The sequence below is a fragment of the Engraulis encrasicolus genome, chromosome 13 (assembly GCF_034702125.1).
Source record: "Engraulis encrasicolus isolate BLACKSEA-1 chromosome 13, IST_EnEncr_1.0, whole genome shotgun sequence".
NCBI classification, from domain to species: Eukaryota; Metazoa; Chordata; class Actinopteri; order Clupeiformes; family Engraulidae; genus Engraulis; species Engraulis encrasicolus.
The window spans coordinates 3,637,244-3,664,244 of NC_085869.1; the positions used below are offsets into that span (position 1 = coordinate 3,637,244).

Sequence of the window (27,001 nt, forward strand, 5' to 3'; positions counted from 1 at the left end):
CTTTTGGCCGATAGGAGTGTGTGCTCTATTTTTGGTTATCAATGTTGTTCCTTCATACCGAACAATACGGCAGCTGACGGAAGTCTCACCAGGGCGATAGAGGGACTGAGATCCCTCAACCAAAAAGAAAATGAAAGACCACTCCAGGGTCGACACTTCAGTGTGGGATGGTTTCTCGGACATGTTTGGCCAATACAAACAGTTGGCAGCGTCCATAATCATGTCTATTGCAATATTTGCGGCGATCCTCACGTTATGTGGATGTTGTTGTATTCCTTGTATTAGAGTGTTGTGCACCAGATTTATTACCACTGCCATTGCACCAATGGAAGAAAAAATGTCAAACCTATATGCTCTTCTAACTAGACAGGATAGTGATGTCGATGACACTATGATGATGTTGTTGGTGGAGACCATGAGCCTCCACACCAATCTGACGAGACGAATCCCTCCACGTCCCTGATCTGTTCCCTGACCCAGGGGATGGACACAGCCTCTAAGTGTACCTATTTAAAGAAAAATCGTTTGAAGTGATCGCTGAATGATGTTAATGTTTGCCTCTATATAGAATAAACAGGGGGAAATGTTGGAACTGTATAAACATGTTATCCTATAGGGTCATTCCACACCAAATCTCCGAATCATCCCGCACGACCATCTCAGATTTGGCAGAAAAAAAATCAAGGTGCAAAATTATAGCTCTCAACTCCTCATAGTTTTGTCATTGAAAATGTTTTTGTCAGGTACCCCTGACTCGTTTGGAACAGAGTTCTCAGAGAGCCCACTTTCAGAGTGTTGTATCTAAAAAACTACTTAAAGTAGGTCCTTATGAATTTCAAGGGGTAACATTTGGAACATGTACTTATGAAATGTGGATTTTCACACATCCTATGGTCATTTACCACAGTTTTCTGGGGGCTTAAAGTTGCTTGAAAAATTCTCACCTTTGAATTTGTGGGCATCTTTGAAGGACTGTGGTAAGTGCAGTTTTAAAGACAGAGGTTTGATATGGACAATATATGTTCCCAACCATTCTGTGCATGTTGTATTGAAAGACTGATCTTCTGCGATGAACAATTTAGAAGATATGAAGTCTTTAAAATGGAAAAACTGAAACTTGGTGCCATCTTTGCCACGTTATTTAAAAAAAATGTCACGACTCACCACCGTATTATCAACAGTTTTGGAAAGATTAGATGTCTGTTCTTAACATATCCAAAAACTGTGATGGTATTCTGCCTCATTTGGTCACAATGATTTTTTAAAAACCCACTGTTGCGTGACTTCCACTGCTCCTGTGAAAACCTGATATTGGGGGGCAACTTTGCCATGCTATACCAAAACAATGACAGCAATCACCACAATGAACTGAACAGTTTTGGAAAGATAGGATGTCTGTTTGTAACATATCCAAAAACTGTGATGGTGTTTTGCATCAATGTCTTGTAATGACTCTTGAAAAACCCTTTGCTGTTACATCAGCAGCTCCTGTGAAAATGCCTAAGTCACATAAATTACCAGGGGCGGAGCTATAGGGGGGACAAGCAGGGCATTTGTCCAGGGCCCTCCTGAATTTGTGGTAGGGGCCATAATCATGACCTTTGCAGACTTTTGGGTGCCAATCTATTTGGGCTGACACAGTGAATGACAGGCAGTTTGACTTGGGCATTTTTGATACAAGAAATGTGACTTGAGTATTTTTGAAGCACACAATAAGAAACAGTTGAGTGATTTATATACCATTATTATTTTTCTTTTTCTTTTAACTAAATTTTTTGGTACCTAAATGTTCGTGAATTAAAGGTTATGGCCATGTGTTTAAACCTCAACACTAGGAGTTAACATTTTGCTATTATACCATAAAGTAAGTCTTGAATTGCAGTAGTGATAAATTAATTGAATCATTCTGATTGGTAAAGCAGCATTGTTAAGACAGTCTTGATACAGGATGTTTGCCAAACTTTATTTCAGCATATGATTTTAGTAAACAAATTTCTTTTAGCTGTAAAGATATTTTGATAAAAATAATGAAAAAGGAACTGCAACACCGGCGCTATTATTTACTTCACTTTAAACTTGTGACATATCGTGCCACCCTTGCCCTTCCTCAGACATGACTATTTTTCTTCAATACATTTCTGACTTCTGCAACCTTGCTCTGTTAACAGAGGTGCATATCAAATGATTCAACACACAGACCTTTGCAATGAACCAATACAATGCGCTAGGTTCCTCGGTCATGGTTAGGACTGGGGCGGGGCCAAGTTCTATGAACAGGTCACCTTTGCCATGGTTTTTTTTGGGGGGTGGGACACTTTTATTATCATGGAGAAGAGAAAAAAAACAGTGATGATGCAAAAGGAGGAGACTGTTCGTAAGGAGGTAACCTGACTAAACAGCTGTCCTGCCCCTCCAATCACCATGACTGAGCTACCCTGAGCATGGTGCTAGACCACTGCAATACTGACTGAATGCTAATCAAGGGTCACCTCTGTCAAAGAGCTGAGAAATGCAAGCATCAATGGTTGATGTTTCTCATTAACCATGATAAGTTTGTACAAATGGACATACTTATATACATGAAGTGACATACAAATCAAAAGTAGAAAGAATATTCTCATGATAAAAGGAAATATCTCATATACACACCAAAATAATCCATAACAGACCTCAGAACTGCATTAAAGTTGGTAAACAATTTATTAAAGATAGTTCTGAATTGTAATACAAATCATTGAGATGGTGATAGTCAGGAAGTACTTGTTTCAAGATCTACGGGGATGTTTCAGTAATTCAACATTTCATCACTTTATTACGGTATTTGGTTTTCAGTGCCTAAAGATGAAGTTTGCACACGTCTATAACCTTTCATTTACTGAAATGTAGTTTCAGAAAAAGCTGAAAAAAAAACTCTGTCAACAGCCACTTTTACTTTTTTGCTGTATTATATTGAGTGTGTCGAAAATGCTCAAGTCAAATACCTTGTATCAAAAATGTCTTACTCAAATTGCTCAAGTCATTCACAGTGGCGGAACAATTGTACATAGGGCCTCATGGCAAATGCTGGTAGATAGGGCCCCGTGTAGCCTGCAAAGATCAGAGCAGGGGCCCCACCTCAATAGAGCAGCAAGCTGAAGATGTCACACAGCCGTTTTTACAAGTCCATTCTTAAAAAATGAGACAGAGCACCACCCAAGTTTTTGGATATGTTAAAAACAGACATTGAGTCTTTCTAAAACTGTAAATGTCATAGTGGTGAGTTCTGTCATTTCTTTTGTATAACATGGAGAAGATGCCACTAATATCAATGTTTCATAGGAGCTATGGAAGTCACCCAACAGTGGGTTTTTGAAAAATCATTGTGACCAAATGAGGCAGAATACCATCACAGTTTTTGGATATGTTAAGAACAGACATCTAATCTTTCCAAAACTGTTCATAATATGGTGGTGAGTCGTGACATTTTTTTTTAATGACATGGCAAAGATGGCACCAAGTTTCAGTTTTTCCATTTTAAAGACTTCATATCTTCTAAACTGTTCATCGCAGAAGATCAGTCTTTCAATACAACATTCACAGACTGGTTGGGAACATACAGTGTCCATATCGAACCTCTGTCTTTAAAACTGCGCTTACCACAGTCCTTCAAAGATGCCCACAAATTCAAAGGTGAGAATTTTTCAAGCAACTTTAAGCCCTCAGAAAACGGTGGTAAATGACAAGAGGATGTGTGAAAATCCACATTTCACAAGTACATGTTCCAAATGTTACCCCTTGAAATTTGTAAGGACCTATTTAAAGTAGTTTTTTGGATACGGCAATCTGAAAGTGGGCTCTCTGAGAACTCTGTTCCGAACGAGTCAGGGGGGTACCTGACAAAAACATTTTTAATGACAAAACTATGAGGAATTGAGAGCTATAATTTTGCACTTTTCCTATTGGGACGTTTGTGAACCTCCTTGATTTTTTTCTGCCAAATCTGAGATGGTCGTGCGGGATGATTCGGAGATTTGGCGTGGAATGACCCTATAGCCTAATTATTCTATAGCTATGATTCAAACATTTTGCTTCTATACAAATGTGCCTTTCTTGCATTGCTTAGAGTTCAGTGTATATTACTGGACTGTGCGGAGACTCTGTCTCTGTACCAGGCATTCCTGAGATAGGTTGCCTTCAGCTTAACCACAACAGAGAACTGGGCCAAGGCCTGTTCGTGTGTTTGTGTGTGTGTGTGTGTGTGTGAATGAATTCATCTCTATCCTGGGTGAACGCCCCCCTCCTTAGCGGGAAGAGATACCAAAATGTAATCAGGGACAATCCTTCAATAAATATGGCTTGGAGATATTTCAGTGTTAGAACGAGTGGGGAAAATGGTAGCTGACGGTTCTCCCCATCCGCTCTCCAAGCCGGCTTGAAACTTAATTAAGGATTCTCTGTGTCTTTCATTTCAGGTGTTTCATATTTACAAATGTTAAGGGTTTGAACCTAACAATAAGCCTTACGGGCGTCCAAGGGAAGTGTTGAGTAGTGTTGCTGTCGTCAACGACAACGAGGACGACATATCTCAGTCAACGAACATTTTGCAAGCCAATTGTCATGACGAAGACGTTGACTGCTTGACGTTTTTGAAACCAGAGCTGACTTAAATGCATGGCCACATGAGGAAATCTTAGAGGAAACGCAACGCAAATACTTGCTGCATGACGATGACTATGACTAAACATATTGTGGAAATAAAAAATCACGACGTCATCTAAAACAAAACAAAAAGAGAAACGAAACATTTTCATGCACCATTGCGCGCCCCACTTCTGAGACTACCGCTGCTTGGATAGACGTTTTCTTTCCGACAAGGCTAAGTAATCTGTGCACAAATACAACAGAGCCCAGACACATTAACATGCCATTATGTTAAATGCTCATTAATGATACGAAAGTATTGTTTGTGTGAGAAGTCAGAACAGAACAGCAGAAAATAATGCATTACGCACGCAGTGAACAAGTGCGAGAAGTATTTTTTCCCGATGCTCCATCTGACCTGTCAATTAGTCCCATCCGTCAATCTTCCATCGCCAATGAATTATTTGACGTTGATGCAGCAACATTGGAAACCCAACCCCACAGAAAGAGCGACTTCTAGGCTATAAGAATAATGAAATAATTGACAACATTCCCATGCAGATGGCGCGAAGTGGCACAATCAACTTATCTTTGAAAACGTAGCCTATAGTGAAACATGAACCTTTTTGCCGTAATGTGTTGTGCGTTATGCGGCTGACACGGGGCAATAATCATTTGAATCTGGATTAACCTCCAAAGAAGTGCATATCGTCGGATTATTGAACGTTTGGAAGACAGGATCTTCTAAGAAACGTGCGCGTCTCTCTTCCTCTCTCTCTCTCTCTCTCTCTCTCTCTCTCTCTCTCTCTCTCTCTCTCTCTCTCTCTCTCTCTCTCTCTGTACTCCGAGACAGCAACAAGTCCACGTTAACATGAAACTGGTCCGTCATTCTGTCGAATTTCAGTTTAAGTGCATTAACAAAGGTTAATATTTCTATTAATTATTGTAACCATGGGCATGTCACAGGCACCAGCAGCTCTGCGCTTATCACATTGGAAGGGACACGTCTTTCAAACTGAAAGTGAACTAACCATTTTATTGAACAAACATAAAATATGTCCATCAATATCATTTTGATAAAGAACAAGATTGCCTGCCTGCATTCTCCTTCGCCACAATATGATGGATTCAAGTTGATGTATAAGCTAAGGCCAGACTGCTATTAAGACATTTCATGGTCAAAAAAAACAAATCCCATGGCTATAAAAAAATCCAACGCCTCGCTGGCTGCATTGTTTCCGCGATGTAGGGCCTATTGACGAATTAAACCTAGGCCTACTATAACTGAGTAGGAAGGTGTCCATATTCAGCAGAGCGCACTAGCCTACATTGTTGACGCAATGCACCTGCTGACGAATTTCATAACACTTCTCCTCTACTCTTACTCCTCCTTCTCATTATTAATGATTCATACAGACTTGAACAAAGTTAATTTAACTTATCGTCGGCTTGCTCCCAAAACCGCCTAAGTCCGATGTTGGGGTTTTCGGAAAACAGGGAAAAACTAGGTGCCAAAGGGGGCGCCAAACATCAGTGGCGGTTCTAGGAAATCTGAGACCCTGGGCAAAGAGCAATTGTGAGTCCCCCCTAATAATGAACTCCAGAACTCCCCTTTTTTACTCCCCTACCACATCTGCATCATCCTGACGTCTGTGTCATTGGTCCACTACAAACAGTAGGCCTACCTGTCTAAGATGTTAATTTATTGTCTTTATTTATTTTGAGTGAAGCTGCAAGTCAAACATGAAATGGCTCCTAAGGAAAACAAAACACTTTAAAATAAATTATTTGAAGCAGCACAACAAGAACAATGCACTGCACATTATTTTGATAGTTATACTATTCTTTTTTTTATTTTTATTCCAAACTTTAATCCTGGATATGGTGAATGATTGAAATATTTTTGTAGATCTTGTAACAATCTAGCATGCTGGTAAATCTCATGCCTACCAACATTTGGATTTCTTTTACTTTCTAGCACTCTCCGCCGTATTAGCTTTCAATGAAACATTATTTACATTCTCGTTCAAAGTAGAACTCTTTTTGTTATTATGCCAGAGCAATTGCCACAATGGTAATTCATTCATTCCTCATATCAGGGCAGATAATGACTCCAAGGTCACACAGAGTAAGCCATGCAATGACGTCCAATCTCCATGTTGAGGTCCCATCAATCATGGAGGAGGATGAAGGGGTGGGGCACTTCTATGGTCCTTGTACCTCCTCACGAATTGTCTCCTCCTTGTTTATCATCTTTGCTTAACTTCTGCTCTTCTCCATGCTCATAGAACTGCCCCACCCTCCCAACCTTGCCCATGACCGAGGTAACCTGGTCATAGAACTGTGCCCCGCCCACTTCAACACCATGACCGTGGCATTCAGAACATGGTATAGAACCACTACTGGACATTTAGAGTTATCTATCCCGCTGTGCAAGCTGTAATACATTGCACTGGTGATGCCAACGCGATGTTATTCAAAATCTACATTATAAAATATTAAATAAAGATATGATATAGCAGATTGTCATCAGATGTTGCGGTCTATGGCTGTCTTCTATAAACCTGTGATAACATCAAATAAAGCACGTAATTAATAATTGCTCAATTGGCTACACCTATTAATTAAAGTAAAGCTCCAACCATTGCGTGATAAGATTATTTCAGACAGATGTCTAAGAATGAAGTTTTGAAACATGGCCATAGTCTTTGAAGAGAGAGAGAGAGAGAGAGAGAGAGAGAGAGAGAGAGAGAGAGAGAGAGAGAGAGAGAGAGAGAGAGAGAGAAAAAAAAACTCTTAACAGATGAAATAAACTGCTTCTTTCATCAAAATTGGCTAAGTCAAGTTACCCAAGTTATTTACGTTGGCAGAACAATTGTGCACAGGCCCCCAGGATGAATAGAGATTGCCCTCATGCCACCTGCCAAGATCATAATAGGGCCCCTACCCCTGCCACCTGCAGGAGGGCCCTAGGCCTACAGGCAAATGCCCTCCTTGTCCTCCCTATTGCTATGTCCCTGGTCATTCATTTTCTCATAGGCAGTGTGTGACTTTATACATACAGATTTTTGAATCTGGTGACTGTTGTGATTGAGCAACGATTCTGGCAAAAAGCAGGGTGATGCAGCTGTGGTAGGGGAGTAAGTTTATGCAAACATCTCATTTTGACCAAATTCGGACTTAGGCGGTTTTGGTAGCAAGCCGACGTTATGTTAGTTGTGTTGATATAGGCCTAAGCTTTGTCTGTAAACACAACATTCAAATTAATTTGATTCCTGACCTGCAATTGGTGTAAGGACACCTGCCCCCCCCCTTCCCTCCCCTCTCCTCCCCTCCATAACTGAGGTAGCCTACCCTGATCATGGTTCAGGCCCACCTCTCATCCCTCACCGTGACTGAAGCACTCTTGGCATGGAACCACTCTGCCGCTGCTCTCTTTAATTACTTTTCAGAGCTGTCTCTCACAAGCATGAGATCTTGAGAATTTTATTGGAGGCTTATGCCACAATCATAATAAGTATTGGTCGGACTTGATATCACTTTGTCATCATTAACTTTATCGGGAGGCTGTAAAACCAATTGTCTGACATGCAGATGGTTCTTCCCTTAGAACAGGGGTCCTCAAACTAAGGCCCGGGGGCCAGATACGGCCCGCCACGTCCCTATGACCGGCCCTCCACCTCTCTGAACCTCACCATTTGAACTGCCCCAAAGAAGGTTTCAGGTTTCAGGTTTATTTATTTAAAAAGGGAAGCATATCGTCGGCTTGCTACCAAAACCGCCTAAGTCCGATTTTGGGGTTTTCGGAAAACAGGGAAAAACTAGGCACCAAAGGGGGCGCCAAACATCAGTGGCGGTTCTAGGAAATCTGAGACCCTGGGCAAAGAGCAATTGTGAGTCCCCCCTAATAATTTGGTCAAAGGAGATTTTTGCAGAACTTTACTCCCCTACCACATCTGCATCATCCTGTCATCCTGTCTGTGTCATTGGTCCACTACAAACAGTACCTGTCTAAGATGTTAATTTATTTTCTTTATTTATTTTGAGTGAAGCTCCTAAAGAAAACAAAACACTTTAAAATAAATTATTTGACGCAGCACAACAAGAACAATGCACTGCACATTATGTTGATAGTTATACTATTCTTTTTCATTTTTATTCCAAACTTTAATCCTGAATGGCAAAAGACCAACAAAGTTTGGCGTCTGTGCCTGCACTTAACACCCGTGTATTGCTTGGTGCGTGCACTCCCAAAAAGTAGTAATCACTCAAAATAATGGATAAAAACTTAAATTCTGGAAATGGTGAACAATTGAAATATTTTTGTAGACCTTGTAACAATCTAGCATGCTGGTAAATCTCATGTCTACCAACAGATTTTCACAGATTTCTTTTACTTTTTTATTTTAGTCACATTTTTTACAGTCTTATCCAAAGTAAAACTCTTTTTGTCATTGTGCCAGAGCAATTGCCACAGTGGTAAGACATTCATTTCTCACATCAGGACAGATCCAGGTAGGAGTGCCACTAAGAGTAAGCCATGCAGTGGCCTCCAATCTCCATGTTGAGGTCCCATCAGTCATGGAGGAGGATGAAGGGGTGCGGCACTTCTTTTGGTCCTTGTACCTCCTCACGAACTGTCTCCTCCTTGTTTATCATCTTTGATTAACTTCTGCTATTTTCCATGCTCATAGAACTGCCCCACCCTCCCAACCTTGCCCATGACCGAGGTAACCTGGTCATAGAACTGTGCCCCGCCCACTTCAACACCATGACCGTGGCATTCAGAATATGGTATAGACACACTAATGGATTCTTTACACATTGAAGAAGGTCAAGCTGTGCATGCAATAATGTGCTGCACTAGTGACATTAACTCAATGTTGTACAATATCTACATTATGAAACATTACATAAATGTATAAAACAACCGACTGTCATAAAAGGATTTAATCTATGGCAGTCTTGTAAACCTATGATAACATCAAATAAATCACATGATTAATAATTACTCAATTCATTTTAAGGCTACAATCATAACTTAATGTAAGGCTACAACCATTACGTGGTAACAAGATTATCTCAGACAGATGTGTAAGGATGAAGTTTTGAAACATGGCCATTGTCTTTGGAGAGAGAGAGAGAGAGAGAGAGAGAGAGAGAGAGAGAGAGAGAGAGAGAGAGAGAGAGAGAGAGAGAGAGAGAGAGAGAGAGAGAGAGAGAGAGAGAGAGAGAGAAAACTCTTAACAGATGTAAATAAACTGTTTCTTGCATAAAAAATGGCTAAGTCAAGTTACCCAAGTCATTCACATTGGCAGAACAATTGTGCACAGGGCCCCAGGATGAATAGATAGGGCCCCCATACCATCTGCCAAGATCATAATAGGGCCCCTACCCCTGCCACCTGCAGGAGGGCCCTAGGCCTACAGGCAAATGCCCTCATTGTCCTCCCTATAGCTACGTCCCTGGTCATTCATTTTCTCATAGGCAGTGTGTGACTTTATACAAACAGATTTTTGACTCTGGTGACTGTTGTGATTGATCAATGACCCTGGAAGAAAGGCATGGTGATGCAGCTGAGGTAGGGGAGTAAGTTTATGCAAAAATCTCATTTCGACCAAATTCGGACTTAGGCAGTTTTGGTAGCAAGCCGACGATATATTACCAGCATTAAAAAAATGCTAAATACACAAGATTATAGCCATGAGGCTAATTTCCATCTTTTGTCCCTTGACAGGTTTGATGTTCCTTAAAAAAAACAAGGTTAAAACAAAACTAAAAATACACAGTTATAGTACACAGTTGTAAAATTATAGCCAAAGATATGTCAAACAGTTTAAAAAATAAATAATACAAAATAATACAAAATACAGTTACAAGATAAAATACCCAAATAAGTTAGAAGAGCAGCTGCCAGTAGTAGCCTAAAGCAATCCTGAAGCAATCCTATCTTGTCTTGATAGTTTCTCATCTCACTGTAATATAAACAGGCATACCATTTCTATTTGCATCACTCATAAACTGTCAATCACCATATTTTTCTAACCTTTTCTTGATATTTTTACATGGTTATTAGAAATTAAAAGGAATACCTGTGGCATTTCAAAACGTGAAAAATGTGAAGTACTCACTTCTTTTGCAAATCACTTGTAATGATGAACTATTTTGTGCTAGAAATGATGGTTATAACAGGCAGTGGCCTAGTATAAAGCCCACATGATTGATCCCGGCCCCTGATCACAGTCAGGAACGATAATGTGGCCCCCAGAGAAAAAAGTTTGGGGACCCCTGCCTTAGAACCTCTCACCTGCATGACATGTGCAATGCAGCAAGCTAGTTAACAAGTCATGCTACAAGCTAGCTCACAAAGCAATGCATGATGTGCCTAGCAAGTTAACAAAAGCCATGAGCTAAAATTGCCACAGGCTGGCTCGGATAGAATGCCCACAAAGCAGTCAAGCAAGCGCTTTGCTAAGTCATACCAGTAGGCAGTCAGGTAAGCAACTGAGGCACTGTGGCAGTCCAGCTTTATATACAGGTGAAAGAGTGTCATGTGACCAGAGTGATGAGGAATTTGCAGGTGCAAGCAGTAATTGATTCATGACCTACCAGCCCTTAGTAATCAGGTGCCAGGCACTGATTGAGAGATTGGTTGGGATGAGGCTGCTTGATGCCGGAATTTTTTTTACAAGTTCTCAAAAGGTTTCAATGTATCATTTTTGTTATGACACGTTTGTTGTGTTGTGTGACAAACTTTAAGATCAACCCAACAAAGTGAAGTTAAATGAATGGAAGGTTGAGATTTTTTTCCTTAATGCTAAATGTGCTTGATTTAATCTGGTGGAAATATTTTCCACAATTTTCCAATACATCATTTTTGGTTATATCCTCGTTATGGATATACAACAACGATGCTGTTGTACTGTTTAAGTGGCAAAAAGCTGTCATTAAATAAAAAAGGGAAAAAAAAACTCAATGTCAAATATGTTCATTGGTGCATCTGCAAGATAATCATTACTTAACAAAAACTAGACCGCAACTGTAGTCAGTTCTCATCATCATAAATGTATGACAAAAAGCAGGCTATGCAACATTAATTGTGAGGAAAAGTATGTGACATTTTAGTCTAGCCATTGTAGTCAGAGGAACATTTTAGTCTTACTAGCCGACTAAAATGTTTAAGACTAAAAGGCCTTGTGACTTGACTAGACTAAAACAAGTAACAACAAAGCTCTCAAAGACAAGACTAGCTAAAGACTAAAAGTCTTGTGACTTGACTAGACTAAAACAATGCAACAAAAAACACTGTCAAAACAAGACTAACCAAGACTAAAAATAAAATGTGCTGCCAAAAGCAACACTAGTATTTAGTCTGGGTCTCATTTCCCATGGGGTGTCTGAATCCCGAATCAAAATAGCACTCTGCGTGCTTCTCCAGCACTCACGATTGTGCTACATGAGCCACCATTTCACATAAAGCACAATAAATAATTGCTAATAACAACCTTATTTTTTCACTTACCATTTGTAGGTTACGTGAACTTCATCCACAACAATTCCCACCAGGTTGTTTCGATAGACTTCAGAAGAAAGCAAAGACTCGGGACTGCTCGTCCTTTAGAAAATCAACTTGAGGTATTTTGGATAACACCGCTGAAATTGCTGCTTCCATCCCGACGCATGATAACTCCTCGCAGAGGGGCAACCGCTATTCCGACATGTCGCTATTCCGACATGTCGCTATTCCGACATGTCGCTATTCCGACATGTCGCTATTCCGACATGTCGCTATTCCGACATCTCGCTATTCCGACATGCCGCTATTCCGACATGCCGCTATTCCGACACTTTTTATCCCCACGCGAGCGGTGTGCCATTGAAATTGGGTTAGGGTTAGGGTTTAGGTTAAGGTTAGGGTTAGGCCTATAGGCTACTTAAAAAAATGTCGGAATAGCGGCATGTAGGAATAGCGGCGGACGGTGGAAAACGTGTCGGTATTCCGACAATAGACATTAACGTCGGAATAGCGACATGTCGGAATAGCGCCACGTAACCCTCCTCGCACGCCGCCATTACTGTTGTGATTCAGGGAGGGGGCGGGCACAGCCGAACTAACCTGGGGGAGGGTGTCGCGTTCGATAAACGTCATACCCACTGAAATCCCTCCCAACCATCCAGGGGTGGAGGGGTGGATTTCTCGAATCCGACCAAAATTAGCCTTCGGACCAAGTAAGTACGAACGAAGTCCGACACAACAACTAACCAACAACTATGATTTCTCGAAACCCCCAGACCAACGTGGTCCGATGTAGGTACGAAGTAAGTGCGATGAAATTCCAACCAAGTAAGTTCAGACGCACGATGAAGTTTTCGGAAATGCTCGGAGTGTCTCGCCTCAGCTCGGGTGCATTTGTAGCAAAGCAGTGACGCTGTACCACACAGTGCCTGTCAAATTCAGGCTATACATCTATCAAAGTCCACAAATCTTTGTCAACACAATCATGTCCCCGACTTCACCCCTCTTCAACTGCAGTTACCAAATGCGACATTACAATCCACCATGTATTATTTTTACTTAGGTTTTGCATATAATGTTTAATATTGTATTCTATATCCTACTACTAATATGGAAGCACGGTTGGTGGGTGAGTGGTTAGAATGTCGGAATTCTATACACGTTTGCCGTTTCCTTATCGGAGGCGTGAGTTCAATCCCCGGTGAATATAGCCCTATATAATAACCACCCATCACATGTTTTTTTCCAGAACGGCAAGCGAAGTCATTCTCACGCTCATGGGCAACGCAACACTTTCAACAGGTCATGGCCAGGCAGATTGCAGTTAAATGCTGCTTGAAATGATAACTGAAATTACGCTTGAGAATTAATAAAACATATCAGAATGTTTATTTAATTTTCCAGTCTGCACGCTTACGCGCAAGGTAAGCGGGTGGAACTGCCATTATTGCCGTTGTACATAAAGACGCGCAGGAAGGGACCTATGGAAGGGGCCGTTAATGTCTGTAAACATGGCACATTCAAAGTCCTTCAACGTCGGAAAAGACCTGTTAACACAATCATATCCCCAAAATCCACCCCATTAAATGCAGTAACCAAATGTCCGTCTACACATCACCATCAATGAAGAGCAATGGGCGGTGAATGGTAAGCGCGAAGGCATTTTCAGTGTGACAAGATTTCGTTTCCCTCAGTAAGATAGGCCTACATTAAGCGCAGGTGCCTATTCCTCTGCGCAACTGTTTATCCAACCTCTGTGTGTGTGCGTAAAGTAGCCGATCCACGCGTGCTGTTGGGCGCGCTTGTGGAGCTCTGGCATCCGAGAGTCTTTGCCTCGCAGCCACGCACGCAGTCACATTAAGGCCAAGTCAAATTGCTTTTCACCTGTATTTTACAAAAACACAAAACGATGGCCCAATTCACACAGATAGAGAAAGAATGACACGATGCGCTGTGTTGTTTTCTGATCCCCCTGACTGCACTTCGTGCGCCATGGGCCATGGCGCTATTTGGAGTGTGCTCACTGCTGAAACAACATTTGCTTTAACAGTAGCCTATTGGCCGGCTGCTTGTGACAGATTTGTATTACAATAGTAGAATTGAAATGAAAAGAAGAATATGAATACTATGACATAAGACCTAGTAACGCGAAGAAGTGTCCTATTTTTGTCATCACGCTCGCCTTTCCGAGTGCCTTTCCATTACGCACTATTTCAACATACTAGGGCAGTTGCATAATGTCCATTTTTGAACTTGTTGTAGCTTACGATGTAGTTTGGAGTTCTTGTGGACTAAGGCATAGCCTACAATGCAAGGAATATGCCTACAAGAAGGATCACCGCACACTGGTGCCTTTTAAAAAATAATAGTGAACAGCGCATTTCGCAATGGGGTCATTCCACGCCAAATCTCCGAATCATCCCGCACGACCATCTCAGATTTGGCAGAAAAAAATCAAGGAGGTTCACAAACGTCCCAATGGGAAAAGTGCAAAATTATAGCTCTCAACTCCTCATGGTTTTGTCATTAAAAATGTTATTGTCAGGTACCCCCCTGACTCGTTTGGAACTGACTTGTCAGAGAGCCCACTTTCAGATTGCCGTATCTAAAAAACTGCTATAAGTAGGTCCGTACAAATTTCAAGGGGTAACATTTGGAACATGTACTTGTGAAATGTGGATTTTCACACATCCTCTTGTCATTTACCACCGTTTTCTGGGGGCTTAAAGTTGCTTGAAAAATTCTCACCTTAGAATTTGTGGGCATCTTTGAAGGACCGTGGTAAGCGCAGTTTTAAAGACAGAAGTTTGATATGGACAATGTATTTTCCCAACCATTCTGTGCATGTTGTGTTGAAAGACTGATCTTCTGCGATGAAAAGTTTAGAAGATATGAAGTTTTTAAAATGGAAAAACTGAAACTTGGTGTCATCTTTGCCATGTTATAAAAAAAAAATGTCACGACTCACCACCATATTATCAACAGTTTTGGAAAGATTAGATGTCTGTTCTAAACATATCCAAAAACTGTGATGGTATTCTGCCTCATTTGGTCACAATGATTTTTCAAAAACCCACTGTTGTGTGGCTTCAACAGCTCCTATGAAAAAAATTATATTAGTGGCATCTTCGCCATGTTATACAAAAGAAATGACAGAACTCACCACTATGACATTTACAGTTTTAGAAAGACTCAATGTCTGTTTTTAACATATCCAAAAACTGGGGTGGTGCTCTGTCTCATTTTTTAAGAATGGACTTGTAAAAACGGCTGTGTGACATCTGCAGCTTGCTGCTCTATTGAGGTGGGGCCCCTGCTCTGATCTTTGCAGGCTACATGGGGGCCCTATCTACCAGTATTTGCCATGAGGCCCTATGTGCAATTGTTCCGCCACTGTGAATGACTTGAGCAATTTGAGTCAGACATTTTTGATGCAAGATATTTGACTTGAGCATTTTCGACACACTCAATATAATACGGCAAAAAAGTAAAAGTGGCTGTTGACAGGTTTTTTTCAGCTTTTTCTGTAACTACATTTCAGTAAATCAAAGGTTATAGACGTGTGTAAACTTCATCTTTAGGCACTGAAAACCAAATACCGGAATAAAGTGATGAAATGTTGAATCACTGAAACATCCCCGTAGATCTTGAAACAAGTACATCCTGACTATCACCACATCTCAATGCTTTTTATTACAATTCATAAAAATCTTTAATAACTTGTTTACCAACTTTGATGCAGTTCTGAGGCCTGCTGTGGATTATTTTGGATTGTTTATGAGATATTACTTTTTGTCTTTCTACATTTGATTTGTGTTTCACTCCATGTATACAAGTACATCCATTTATGCAAACTCATCAGGGTTAATCTAGATCATTAAACATTAGTACATAAATTGATCAGCTCTGTGGCAGAGTTGACCCATGACGAACATTTAGTTAGTATTGCAGTGGTCTAGCACCATGCTCAGGGTAGCTCAGTCATGGTGATTGGAGGGGCAGGACAGCTGTTTAGTCAGGTTACCTCCTTACGAACAGTCTCCTCCTTTTGTATCATCACTGTTTTTTTTCTCTTCTCCATTACAAAAGTGTCCCACCCCCCAAAAAAAACCATGACAAAGGTGACCTGTTCATAGAACTTGGCCCCGCCCCAGTCCTAACCATGACCGTGGAACCTAGCGCATTGTATTGGTTCATGGCAAAGGTCTGTGTGTTAAATTATTTAATATGCACCTCTTCTAACAGAGTAAAGTTGCAGAAGTGATGGGAAATTTGAAATGTGTTGAAGTAAGATATCAAAATATCTTAATAGCTAAAAGAAATTTGTTGAAAAAATCATATGCTGAAAGAAATGTTGGCAAACATCCTGTATCAAGACTGTGTGTTAACAATGCTACTTTACAAATCAGAATGATTCAATTAATTTATCACTACTGCAATTCAAGACTTACTTTACGTTGCAATAGCAAAATGTTAACTCCTACAGTGTTGAGGTTTAAACACATGGCCATAACCTTTAATTCACGAACATTTAGTTACCAAAAATGTAGTTACCTAAAAGCTAAAATAAAAATAAAAATAATAATGGTATATAAATCACTCAACTGTTTCTTATTGTGTGCTTCAAAATACTCAAGTCACATTTCTTGTATCAAAAAATGTCCAAGTCAAACTGCCTGTCTTTCACAGTGTCAGCCCAAATAGATTGGCACCCAAAAGTCTGCAAAGGTCATGATTATGGCCCCTACCACAAATTCAGGAGGGCCCTGGACAAATGCCCTGCTTGTCCCCCTATAGCTCCGCCCCTGGTAATTCATGTGACTTAGGCATTTTCACAGGAGCTGCTGATGTAACAGCAAAGGGGTTTTTCAAGAGTCATTACAAGACATTGATGCAGAACACCATCCCAGTTTTTGGATATGTTACAAATAGACATCCTATCTTTCCAAAACTGCTCAGTTCATTGTGGTGATTGCTGTCATTGTTTTGGTATAGCATGGCAAAGTTGCCCCCCAATATCAGGTTTTCATAGGAGCAGTGGAAGTCACACAACAGTGGGTTTTTAAAAATTCATTGTGACCAAATGAGGCAGAATACCATCCCAGTTTTTGGATATGTTAAGAACAGACATCTAATCTTTCCAAAACTGTTGATAATATGGTGGTGAGTCGTGACATTTTTTTTTTATAACGTGGCAAAGATGGCACCAAGTTTCAGTTTTTCCAGTTTAAAGACTTCATATCTTCTAAACTGTTCATCGCAGAAGATCAGTCTTCCAACACAACATGCACAGAATGGTTGGGAACATACATTGTCCATATCAAACTTCTGTCTTTAAAACTGCACTTACCACAGTCCTTCAAAGATGCCCACAAATTCAAAGGTGAGAATTTTTCAATCAACTTTAAGCCCCCAGAAAACGGTGGTAAATGACAAGAGGATGTGTGAAAATCCACATTTCACAAGTACATGTTCCAAATGTTACCCCTTGAAATTCATAAGGACCTACTTACAGTAGTTTTTTAGATACAACACTCTGAAAGTGGGCTCTCTGAGAAGTCTGTTCCAAACGAGTCAGGGGGGTACCTGACAAAAACATTTTTAATGACAAAACTATGAGGAGTTGAGAGCTATAATTTTGCACTTTTCCTATTGGGACGTTTGTGAACCTCCTTGATTTTTTTCTGCCAAATCTGAGATGGTCGTGCGGGATGATTCGGAGATTTGGCGTGGAATGACCCAATGGCAACTTATAGGCTACATGTATTTCCATGTAGCCTATGCTTGTTGGAGTTTAATCAAAATGTGCTATTGGCTTTGTTATGTGTGGAGATAAGTGAGCAATTAAATAATCTGCATTCATGCGAGATGCTGCTTTTGGTGTGGCTTCAAATCCAGATGGTAATCAAACGGTTATTTTTTTGGCGCAGCTTTGATTGATCGGAGCTCGTGAAGCACGAAAGTGAAACATATTATTTCCTACTATATTTGGATAATATTGTTGTCCCCTATTTGAATATTGTGTTGGTGGGTTTTTTTTTCAGCCCTGTAACATGACTAGACATTTGGTGTAGTATGGCTCGGAGGCTTGTGCATTTGGTGGCAGTAATCGATCGATGTTGCTTGAACTCTGCCTGAACCCGCCCCAAACCACGAGCAAGAGTGACGTGCTTCCCAAAACAAAGGTGAACTAGCTAACCATGCTAATCGTTCCAATTCCGACAATAGTACTAACGAACAGCCCCTACTTCGTTTTGCAGGAACACCTGAGTCGTTCGCACCAACATCGGACGAACGACTAACTACATTACTTGTAAACATTGGGACTTTGTAAGTCCGAACGAAGTGTTCCAGAAACAGTTTTGTCGCAGCTGGGTCGTTAGTTGCTAAGTTAGTTAGCAACGAAGGTTTCGAGAATCTTAGCCCTGATTCGTCGTGCTGCCCCGTTTATTTCGTAAACGTTGGAGGAGAGCGAATCACAGGTGGGTCATTCCACGCCAAATCTCCGAATCATCCCGCACGACCATCTCAGATTTGGCAGAAAGAAATCAAGGAGGTTCACAAACGTCCCAATAGGAAAAGTGCAAAATTATAGCTCTCAACTCCTCATAGTTTTGTCATTAAAAATGTTTTTGTCAGGTACCCCCCTGACTCGTTTGGAACAGACTTCTCAGAGAGCCCACTTTCAGAGTGTTGTATCTAAAAAGCTACTTTAAGTAGGACCTAGTGAATTTAAAAACCCACTGTTGTGTGACTTCCACTGCTCCTATGAAAACCTGATATTGGGGGGCAACTTTGCCATGCTATACCAAAACAATGACAGCAATCACTACATTTAACTGAACAGTTTTGGAAAGATAGGATGTCTGTTTGTAACATATCCAAAAACTGGGATGGTTTTCTGCATCAATGTCTTGTAATGACTCTTGAAAAATCAGTTTGTTGTTACATCAGCAGCTCCTGTGAAAATGCCTAAGTCACATGAATTACCAGGGGCGGAGCTATAGGGGGACAAGCAGGGCATTTGTCCAGGGCCCTCCTGCATTTGTGGTAGGGGCCATAATCATGACCTTTGCATACTTTTGGGTGCCAATATATTTGGGCTGACACAGTGAATGACAGGCAGTTTGACTTGGGCATTTTTGATACAAGAAATGTGACTTGAGTATTTTTGAAGCACACAATAAGAAACAGTTGAGTGATTTATATACCATTATTATTTTTCTTTTTCTTTTAGCTTTTAGGTAACTACATTTTTTGGTAACTAAATGTTCGTGAATTAAAGGTCATGGCCATGTGTTTAAGCCTCAACACTGTAGGAGTTAACATTTTGCTATTATACCGTAAAGTAACTCTTGAATTGTAGTAGAGATAAATTAATTGAATCATTCTCATTGGTAAAGTAGCATTGTTAACACATACAGGATGTTTGTCAAACTTTATTTCAGCATATGATTTTTTTAAACAAATTTCTTTTAGCTGTAAAGATATTTTATTAAAATAATGAAACAAGAACCGCAACACCAATGCTCCCATTTACTTCATTTTAATCTTGTAACGTTTCGGGCCACCCTGGCTCTTCCTCAATCATGGATATTTTACTTCGATACATTACAGATTTCTCATGACTTCTGCAACTATGCTCTTTTAATAAAGGTGCATATCAAATGACTCAGTGGAAAGACCTTTGCTATGAGCCAATACAATGCGCTAGGTTCCTCGGTCATGGTTAGGACTGGGGCGGGGCCAAGTTCTATGAACAGGTCACCTTTGTCATGTTTTTTTTTTGGGGGGGTGGGACACTTTTATTATCATGGAGAAGAGAAAAAACAGTGATGATACAAAAGGAGGAGACTGTTCGTAAGGAGGTAACCTGACTAAACAGCTGTCCTGCCCCTCCAATCACCATGACTGAGCTACCCTGAGCATGGTGCTAGACCACTGCAATACTGACTGAATGCTCACTAAGGGTCAACTCTATCAAAGAGCTGAGCAATGCTAATGTCAATGATAGATGTTACACATCAACCCTGATGAATTTGGACATTCATGTATGCATGGAGTGAAACTCAAATCAGAAAATATAGAAAAAATAATCACATGATTAAAGGTAGTATCTCATAATCAATCCAAAATAATCCACAGCAGACCTCATAACTGCATCAAAGATGGTAAACAAGTTATTAAAGATTGTCATGAATTGTAATGAAAAGCAATGAGATGTGGTGATAGTCAGTACTTGTTTCAAGATCTACGGGGATGTTTCAGTGATTCAACATTTCATCACTTTATTCCGGTATTTGGTTTTCAGTGCCTAAAGATGAAATTTACACACATCTGTCAACATGCACTTTTACTTTTTTGCCGTATTATATTGAGTGTGTCGAAAATGCTCAAGTCAAATATCGTCGGCTTGCTACCAAAACTGCCTAAGTCCGATTTTGGGGTTTTCGGAAAACAGGGAAAAACTAGACACCAAAGGGGGCGCCAAACATCAGTGGCGGTTCTAGGAAATCTGAGACCCTGGGCAAAGAGCAATTGTGAGTCCCCCCTAATAATTTTGGTCAAAGGAGATTTTTGCAGAACTCCCCTTTTTTACTCCCCTACCACATCTGCATCATCCTGTCATCATGTCTGTGTAATTGGTCCACTACAAACAGTACCAAGATGTCAATTTATTTTCTTTATTTATTTTGAGTGAAGCTGCAAGTCAAACATGAAATGGCTCCTAAGGAAAACTTAATTATTAAATAAATTATTTGAAGCAGCAAAACAAGAACAATTCACTGCACATTATTTTGATAGTTATACTATTCTTTTTTTTTATTATTCCAAACTTTAATCCTGGATATGGTGAATGATTGAAATATTTTTGTAGACCTTGTAACAATCTAGCATGCTATGTATTAAGTTCATTATGTCTAACTGTTTAACTTAAACACTTAGGGGTTTCTTTTGCCTTAAGACATGTACATCTAGCATGCTGGTAAATCTCATGTCGACCCTGTCGACGGATTTTCACAGATTTCTTTTACTTTCTAGCACTTTCAGTCATATTAGCTTTCAATGAAACATTATTTGCATTCTCATCCAAAGTATCTCTTTTTGTCATTGTGCCAGAGTGATTGCCTCAATGGTCATGCATACATTGCTCATATCAGGGAAGCTCCCAACTGCAGTGCCACTCAGATTAAGCCATGCAGTGACGCCCAATCTCCATGTTGAGGTCCCATCAGTCATGGAGGAGGATGAAGGGGTGGGGCACTTCTTTGGTCCTTGTACCTCCTCACGAGCTGTCTCCTCCTTGTTTATCATCTTTGCTTAACTTCTGCTCTTCTCCATGCTCATAGAACTGCCCCACCCTCCCAACCTTGCCCATGACCGAGGTAACCTGGTCATAGAACTGTGCCCCGCCCACTTCAACACCATGACCGTGGCATTCAGAATATGCTATAGAACCACTACTGGATAGTGTACACCTTGGATTTGATCATCCTACTAAGTATTCAAGAATACATTGCACTAGTGTCATCAACCCAATGCTGTTCAAAATCTACATTATGAAAATGTACATAAGGACACGAGGCAGTCTATGACAGTCAACTATAAATCTGTGATGACATCAAAGAAAGTACATGATTAATAATTGCAGAATTTGTTTCAAGGCTACAACTATTAATTAATGTAGGACTACAACCATTGTTTGAGAAGATTATCTCAGACAGATATCTAAGGATGAAGTTTTAAAACATGGCCATTGTCTTTGAAGAGAGAGAGAGAGAGAGAAAAAAAACCTCTCAACAGATGTAAATAAACGGCTTCTTGCATCAAAAATGGCTACGTCAAGTTACCCAAGTCATTCACATTGGCAGAACAATTGTGCACAGGGCCCCAGGATGAATAGATAGGGCCCCCATACCACCTGCCAAGATCATAATAGGGCCCCTACCCCTGCCACCTGCAGGAGGGCCCTAGGCCTACAGGCAAAGGCCCTCCTTGTCCTCCCTATAGCTACGCCCCTGGTCATTCATTTTCTCATAGGCAGTGTGTGACTTTATGCATACAGATTTTTTTACTCTGGTGACTTTTGTGATTGACCTATGACCCTGGCAGAAAGGCAGGGTGATGCAGCTGTGGTAGGGGAGTAAGTTTATGTAAAAATCTAATTTCGACAAAATTCGGACTTAGGCGGTTTTGGTAGCAAGCCGACGATATCTTGTATCAAAAATGTCTGACTCAAATTGCTCAAGTCATTCACAGTGGCGGAACAATTGTACATAGGACCTCATGGCAAATACTGGTATATAGGGCCCCCATGTAGCCTGCAAAGATCTGAGCAGGGGCCCCACCTCAATAGAGCAGCAAGCTGAAGATGTCACATAGCCGTTTTTACAAGTCCATTCTTAACAAATGAGACAGAGCACCACCCCAGTTTTTGGATATGTTAAAAACAGACATTGAGTCTTTCTAAAACTGTAAATGTCATAGTGGTGAGTTCTGTCATTTATTTTGTATAACATGGAGAAGATGCCACTAATATCAATTTTTCATAGGAGCTATGGAAGTCACCCAACAGTGGGTTTTTGAAAAATCATTGTGACCAAATGAGGCAGAATACCATCACAGTTTTTGGATATGTTAAGAACAGACATCTAATCTTTCCAAAACTGTTGATAATATGGTGGTGAGTCGTGACATTTTTTTTTAATGGCATGGCAAAGATGGCACCAAGTTTCAGTTTTTTCATTTTAAAGACTTCATATCTTCTAAACTGTTCATCGCAGAAGATCAGTCTTTCAACACAACATGCACAGAATGGTTGGGAACATACAGTGTCCATATCAAACCTCTGTCTTTAAAACTGCACTTACCACAGTCCTTCAAAGATGCCCACAAATTCAAAGGTGAGAATTTTTCAAGCAACTTTAAGCCCCCAGAAAACGGTGGTAAATGACAAAAGGATGTGTGAAAATCCACATTTCACAAGTACATGTTCCAAATGTTACCCCTTGAAATTTGTAAGGACCTACTTAAAGCAGTTTTTTGGATACGGCAATCTGAAAGTGGGCTCTCTGAGAACTCTGTTCCAAACGAGTCAGGGGGGTACCTGACAAAAACATTTTTAATGACAAAACTATGAGGAGTTGAGAGCTATAATTTTGCACTTTTCCTTTTGGGACATTTGGGAACCTCCTTGATTTTTTTCTGCCAAATCTGACATGGTCGTGCGGGATGATTCGGAGATTTGGCGTGGAATGACCCAGGTGTACCAGAAGGTTTGTGTAGCCCAGCCCCCTGGGCGTCAACACATAGCTTCTGGTTCACCAGGAAAATATATTTCAGCCTCACACAACATGGTCATCTTGCCATTTAATTACCATTTGATATCTGAAGCAGATATTTCGGTAATATCCTTAAATTGGGAAATAAACAAAAACATTTGTTTAAAAATAAAAACATACCCCCAACTCACCAATCTGTGACCTGAGCGATTGTCGCTCTCTCATTACATTCATCTTCCTTTCTTTTCCTCTCTCTGCATCTCTCCTCCTCTTCTTCTTCAACTCTTCTATTCTCCTTCTCTCCACCTCATAACAATGTCCTTTATTTGCTGCCACCATCTCTTCTATCTTCTCCATCAGATGTGTGACCTGCATGCGGTCATCTCTCCTTTCATTGTTGAGGACATGATATCTGTTCCCACATTTCTCTACCAGCCACTGCAGACTTTCTCCTTCCCTCTCAATGTGCTGCTCAATGGGTGTGTCTCTCAGTCGATCTCCACGGGTGAACAGCACTATAGTGTGACTCCACACTCTCTTACCCAGAAGCTCTAGGTGTTGCTGCACTGATCTTCTCAGTTCCTCTTTGAACGATCTATTCAACCCTATGACCAGCAGTAGAGCATGGGGTCCAGGAGGACACAGAGATACACTGAGCTCAATGTCGTTTCTGGGAGGATTGAAGGGTTTGTCTACAGAATACATTAAAGATTCTGGTGAATTCACCCACCATCCTGGAGCCTCCACCAGAGTGATGTGTCTCCCAGCTACCTCTCCCTGTCTCTTGACACACTCAGCTGTTCTCCCTAAAGTATCAAACTCCGGACAGCCCAGGATGGTGTTTCCTGATGAACTCTTCCCTTCATATTTTATTCCCAGCAGCACAATCCTCAACTCTGGCAGATGATGAGAGTCTCCTGACAGGAAGAAAACACATGTGCGGCTTCAGTTCTATTTGACTTATATTTGAAGAAACATTATAACTTATACAGTCAGTCCTTCTCTACTGTAATAAATGTTGAAATCTGAAGGAAACAATAATATAATATTCAGTATACAGTATATTTCAGCCTCACATAACATGATCATCTTGCCATTGATTGCAATTTGTCATCTGAAGCAGAGGTTTCAGTACTATCCTGAAATTGGGAAATAAACAAAAACATGTACTTAAAAAAAAAAAAACATACCACAACTCACCAATCTGTGATCTGAGTGATTCTCTCTTTCTCATTATATTTATCATCCTTTCTTTCCATCTCTCTTCATCTCTCCTTCTCTTCTGCTCCAACTCTTCTATTCTCTTTCTCTCCATCTCATAACACTGTCCTCTGTTTGCTGCCACCATCTCTTCTATCTTCTCCATCAGCTGTGTGACCTGCATGTGGTCATCTCTCCTCTTGTTGTTGAGGACATGATATCTGTTCCCACATTTCTCTACCAGCCACTGCACACTCTCTCCTTCCCTCTCAATGTGCTGCTCAATGGGTGTGTCTCCCAGCCGGTCTCCACGGGTGAACAGCACTATAGTGTGACTCCACACTCTCTCACCCAGAAGCTCCAAGTGTTGCTGCACTGATATTCTGCGTTTCTCTATTAATGGCCTATCCACTCGTAAAGCCAGCAGTATAGCGTGGGGTCCAGGAGGACACAGAGACACACTGAACTCAATCTCCTCTTTGGTCATGCTGGGTGTGTCTTCTGTAGCCAAGACATTCCATCCTGGAGTCTCCACCACAGTGACATGTCTTCCTGCTACTTCTTCCTGTCTCTTCACACACTGAGCTGTTTTCCCTACTGTTCCAAATTCCTCTCGACCCAGGATGATGTTTGCTGATGAACTCTTCCCAGCGTACCTGTATCCTAGCAACACAATCCTCAACTCTGTGTCATCAGGGGCATCAGGATCTGACAAAACGGCAACGAAATAGTCATGTAAAGCAATTTAGAATTTTACTGAAATATATGAGCAGAGCTTTATGTGTAATTGAGGCTAACTAGCAGAGTTGGCACATTAGTAAATTTCCCTCCCGATAGTATTATATAGTGTCGATGCTGTTGGGCTGGAGGACTGGTCCTTTAGTCAAGTGGTATAGTACTGTGGCTCCCATTTCCGTACCGATGTAGTTGACGAGGTCGCAGGTTCGATCCTCAAGGGGAGAGCCCTCTTAAACCTCACTCGCATCCGGGTCATGGCACCATTGTGACGGAGGTCTTCCTGCACCTGTTAATCCCCCTTGGGGGCTCGAACCTGCGACCTCATCAACCACATCGGTTCGGAAATGGGAGCCACCGTTTACCACTTATCTAAAGGACTAGTCCTCCAGCCCAACGGCTTTGTTAGGGATATTTACTAACGTTCCTCGCCAACTCTGCTAGTTAGCCTCCGTTACATCCGCATGCATTCACAGACAGACAGACACACACACACGCGCGCACACTGCACAAGCTCATACCTATACGTTCTGTATACACACCTTGTAACACAATATGTGTTGTTGTATGTATGTGGACACATTATTCAAAACAGTTTGTCTGCATTTTAGTTCAAATAACATTTAACTGAATTACACTTCACTCACGATGTGAAATGTGCCAAACACAAAATAAAGTACACAAAGATAATGTTACTGTGCAAATACTTTCCTTTCATTTCTTACAGTGAAAACAATATTGCCATAGTTATATGAGGAGTAGTCATAAACTCACCAGCATGAGGCCTGGTCTCAGAGGACGCCATTGGTCACCACTTATTGGAGTTGAAGACAATAATGTTGTCATTCACACACCTAAAGTATAATGAGATCATATTTCAGTGTAATATGAGTTTTTACTGCACATATTACTGTCATTGGCTATTAGGATGTCCAGCAGTAGACTCACCTACATGAGACCTGGAGCATGAGACCAATATTCTGTACTTTTCTTTTCACATCTAAAATAAGACGACAAAGTAAGACTCAGAAAAAAATATGGTCTTTTCATGTGATGACAGAGTTGAACCAGAAAGTTTCATTCAACAGTATTTTAACATTTCAAGGTTCAGCTCACAGGACTAGTGCTTGTCCTGTTCAAAGCACAATGGAAAAGGTTTTCATTTCTGTTTCCAAGAAAATGCCTTTCACAATGCCTTTACTTGGTAACCAACAACAGAAAATTTAAATGGAATTAAAATGTAATATTCACCATATACAGACATAGACTACAAGACCGTCTTGAAATGTGTTGTATGTACTTACATGCCTGTCTCCTCACCTGCTGCGTAGTTGAATGTGCTGTTTGTTTCTGTGTATGTGTGTCTTCTCCTGCTGAGTATCACAAATAAGAAATCTGACATCAGACAGGTAGAACTGGTCAGGTAGGACCCGGCAGGGTTTGTGTCACAGATGATTGCCTCCTTATTAGTACACATTCCTTCACATAAATGTCACACAGCAACACACACCCACAGACGCAGACACACACACGCACGCACGCACGCACGCACGCACGCACGCACGCACGCACGCACACACACACACACACACACACACACACACACTCTTAGTAGCACACATTCCTTCACATTGTGTCACACTGCGAC

General features: G+C 40.8%; 1 pseudogene; it reads right to left on the reverse strand.

Moving 5' to 3' along the window:
- Positions 1–26,158, reverse strand: part of LOC134461463 (uncharacterized) — a 47,423-nt pseudogene extending 21,265 nt beyond the window's left edge.
- Between the last annotated feature and the right edge of the window lie 843 nt (positions 26,159–27,001).